The sequence below is a fragment of the Polyodon spathula genome, chromosome 27, assembly GCF_017654505.1.
Source record: "Polyodon spathula isolate WHYD16114869_AA chromosome 27, ASM1765450v1, whole genome shotgun sequence".
In the NCBI taxonomy this organism is placed as follows: domain Eukaryota; kingdom Metazoa; phylum Chordata; class Actinopteri; order Acipenseriformes; family Polyodontidae; genus Polyodon; species Polyodon spathula.
In genome coordinates this window covers 7362077-7366377 of record NC_054560.1, presented here as the reverse complement: position 1 = coordinate 7366377, position 4301 = coordinate 7362077, and positions in this window count along the sequence as shown.

Sequence of the window (4301 nt, the reverse complement as noted above, 5' to 3'; positions counted from 1 at the left end):
CTGGTTCAAATATTCAAACCGAACACGACACATGTTAGCAATGAATACACAACATGCTAACTAAAGTCGATGTGTCGATTTGGTAAAGCAAACACCATTCTGCAATAATACTGTATGTATGAATAAATGTAGACGTGCGATGCGCTACCCTGAAACTTTGAGAAACGGCGCCATCTATTGTTAAAGCAAGAGAATGCAATACCGGGTCTGGTTTTGAATCGCCACACTCCGTTCTTTGTATGAGGTTTGACAAACAGGGTACATAGTGCTGTCCCCTTTTCTTAGGACGTATACCACGTTTAAAATTGGTTGGTCATAAACAAGCTATTTGGTCCACCCATGCCCTTATTATTATTATTTTTAATTAATCAAATTAAACCCCGACCAAGTCTTGAATACTCTTGCTCAAGATTCTTGCCAATTCTAAACTTTGCAAACTGAGTCGTACGATTTTGTTACAGTATATTTAAATTACTATAGGTGTTCTGTTCTGCACAGCTCTGTAATTAACCTAATTAATAGCAAAGGTAATAAAATAATGCACAATGCCACCTTTGGGATCATGTAAAGTATACTATAGTTGTGTTTTGTTTATTCAGACCGTGCTGAAATATTTCTTCTTACTGTGTATGGGTTATAACACAATCCTTTCAAAGTGCACTTAGCTTGCTAGGTTTGTACTTTCAATTATTAATTTAATAGTTTATGGCCTATTTAAAACCCCTTGCTAATATGCATTCACCAATAACGTTACAGAAAACTAATTTTAAACAATTTATACAAAATAAATAAATACATCTTCAGCTTTTATCATAAAGAGATTTTTAATTACACCCGATAATATGACTTCGTAATTTTCTCTGTAGAAAAAAAGAATGGTTTATTGATGACTGTGTAGGGTACCCAGTGTAATAGTGGGGAAATGTGTGCATGTGTTTTAATGTGTGTCGCAGCGTACACCACCTGCCATTAATTACCGTTGTTCTGGGTGCAAATAACATCATGCAAAATTGCTATATTTGTTATATACATCTATACTTTAGTGCGATTTGGAATCTCGTAGTGTTTTTTTCTCTATATAAATATATTTATTTGTATGTATATTAATTCAACTATAATAACCCTGGGTAAAGAAAGGGGAAGGATAAGGCTGTTCGTTCTTCTACAGGAGCGCGGTCAGATCTCACCAAAGGCACCTGAGGTAATGCTATAAAACACAATAAAAAAAAAAAGTCTGTTTTCTACTAAAAAGAAAGGTATACCAAAATGAATTAACAGCCACATTCAAAACAGATAATGGAATGTGGGGATCTAAGAGGTTTTTACTGTACTGGTTTGTGAAATCATTATTTAGCCGCTAGATGCCGCTGTTTATCAATGTACAGAGAATGCTTTCATGGCTGTGGAGCGCTGTTTGAATAGTTTTGCCTGACTGCAGGTCCTCTAAGCATTTCTGGATAGTCTCTAAGCGACGGACGTTTTCAACCAGCGAGCCGGTTAGGTTCTCAGTGAAGGTAGTTGTGTGTCTCTCGTTTGACGTTGTCTGACGTTGGCAGGACCTAAATATCATAAAAGATAGAAGGAAAAAAAAGTGACGTGAAACAAAGGGATGGATTTGTTAAGTTGTCAAATATTCCAGCCACCTGGTAGTGTACGATAAACAAATCACAAATATGAGTGAATAGATACGCAGACACGCTGTGGTTAAAATGAAAAGGTTACTTAAAGTTTGCGTAACTAATTCAATAAATAAATAACGATATGAAACATGAAATACATTTGGGTATAGCCCGTGTATAATATTGCAATCAAAACCTATCCGTTAAATGATCCTTTTTATACTTTACTAAACTAGCTCAGCCCTTCTGTCTCATTACAGCAGTGCAGACGACAGGCTATCTTTGAAACGTTTTAGTAAATTGCCTTGTAATAAGATTCAACACAGTGGGATAAGCAAACCATGTGGCAGAACTGTGCAGTGTTCCTCAATGCTGACAACTGCAATTTAAAACACAAACAAAATATCACCCCTGCATTTTGCACCCTTGTTTTTACCTGTTGTGAAGATGGCAGTTATGCATCTGTGTGACGTAAGTCCCTGGCAGAAGGCTTGCACCCTTGGCCCCCCCAATATCTTTGATAGAAGTGGGGTGCACAGCTGCAGATTGCTGTAAGAACATTTCTATCCCAGCACTGTCTATTGAAGGAACCAGGTGCTGCCCTTTTGAAGTTATCTTTATTCTGTTTGCCAATAATTTCATCCTGTGTGCATGATGAAAAAAAAATTATAGAAGTAATAAACACCAACGCACTTTACTTGCAGCAGAAAATGATATTCAAAGTGAATCTAAAGAAGAATCATACATTAGTTAAGATGAGAATTATAATTAATTAATATACATAGCTGCTTGCTTGTAGTCATATCAAGACTCAGCATTCCATAGCTTTTAAGCACCCAATTCTCAGGTAAAACTTTAACAAAGAATAGCTTTTATCCAAAGCCTCTGTCTACCTGAAAGTTTTCCTTTTTTCTTAACTTTAAGTGATTGCAACTGGTAAGTATTGGAACAACATAAAAATAACATGCACTGCCCTTCCTATCTTCATGCACTTTCTAACCTAGATACTGCAATTAGTGCCCTGGCTGCTGATCTGAATTTTTGCAAGGGGCGAAGGTGCTGTGCAGGGACCCTGAGACTGGTCACTGGCTGTGCAATGAGGGGCGTCAGCGCTCTCTCCAAGCCTGGAGACATGCCTTGCTCAAGAAGCAAAACCTTTTTTGGGTGCTTCAGTGACAGTCTTGCATTGCCAGCCTGCAGGTGCTGATAGTATAGCTGCTTTTGCTGCTCCTGTAAAGTAAAACCAATGAGACACAATTAGATTACACTGCCTGTTATTTCTCAAATCTTTAGCTTTCATATTATTATTACTATTATTTTTTTATTACTAAGGCTTAATACTAATGAGTGTTTTATAAGCAAGCAAGTGCCCTATTCAAAAGAGCCAGGCTTGCGAGCATGTGTGGTTATAGAGCTTTTAATCTCACCTACAAGGGTCAGAATCCATAACGGCATTGCATAACCTTGTTACAATACCACCAATCAATTGAGAAAACAGGAAGATAGAAATAAAAAATCCAAAACAGAACAGCAGGCTTATTGATTCTAATAGCCTTTAGTGCCACCTGATGGCTGTATATTGCAATTACTCCTACCACCTTACCTGTTTTTGTCTCTCACTCCTTGCCACCACCTCCTTCTCTGCCCACTCCATTCTCCTGTGATGTTCTCTGAGCTCAATGGGGTGGCCTTGCTCTGTGTCCAGTAGGTGCTGAAGCCCAGTCACCTGCAGGGCCTCACAGAGAGATGGCTCAGTCTTCAGTTCCTTGAGGAGGTTGGAAGCCTTGAGCTCCTCTGTGATCTGGGACAGCTTGCTCTGCTGCTTAGAGATGAAGGCCAGGCAGCCCAACCCCTCCCACTGCAGCTCGCTGATGACAGATAGTTCCTTGTCCTTCCCCAGCCTTGTTCGTTCATCTCTCTGCCTGTCTATCTCCTGCATGGCCCGGAGCTGACTCTTGACCTTCTCAAGCTCGTTCCTCAGCCTGACTCCCTGCTGCCTCTCCATCTCAAGATTGGAGATCTGCTCTTGGGCCTGATTTTGGAGTTGCTGGAGCATTGCCCTCAGAAGGACTCCCTGCTGCCTCTCCCTGTCCAGACAGACCTTCTGCTCTCGGGCTTGTGTCAGCAGGGTGTGGATCTGAGAATTCTCCTTGCTCATCCGCTCCTCGTCTTCAATGATGGCCTCCAGCTTCTCTCTACGCTTTCTCTCCTTGGCCAGGGTGGACCGTAACTGCTTTATGAAATCCTGGTGCTCAGTGATGATCTGTTGCCACCTGTGGACACTTTCTTCCTCCATATTTTTCTTGGACTTTACCGCCACCCTCAGCTCCATTAAAGCAGCGGAGAGCTGATCGATCTGGGACTGTTTGTTCTTCTCTTCAGAGATAAGAGCCTGGCATCGAGACTGCTCTGTCTTCAGATGCTCCAAGATATCATCCTTCTTGGACATCTCCTGCTGCAGTAAAGCAGAGAGCTGGTGTATCTCATTCTGCCTGTTCTTCTCCTCAGAAATGAGGGCCAGGTAGCGAGAGTGCTCCCTCTCCAGCTCCTTGTTGAAGCTGGTCCTCTCCTGCTCAAGAGCTGCAGAAGGCTGGTCAATCTGGGACTGTTTTATCTGACCTTCAGAAACCAGGCCCTGGTAGAGGGCCTGGTCTGTGTGCAGCTTATCACGGAGGTTGGCAC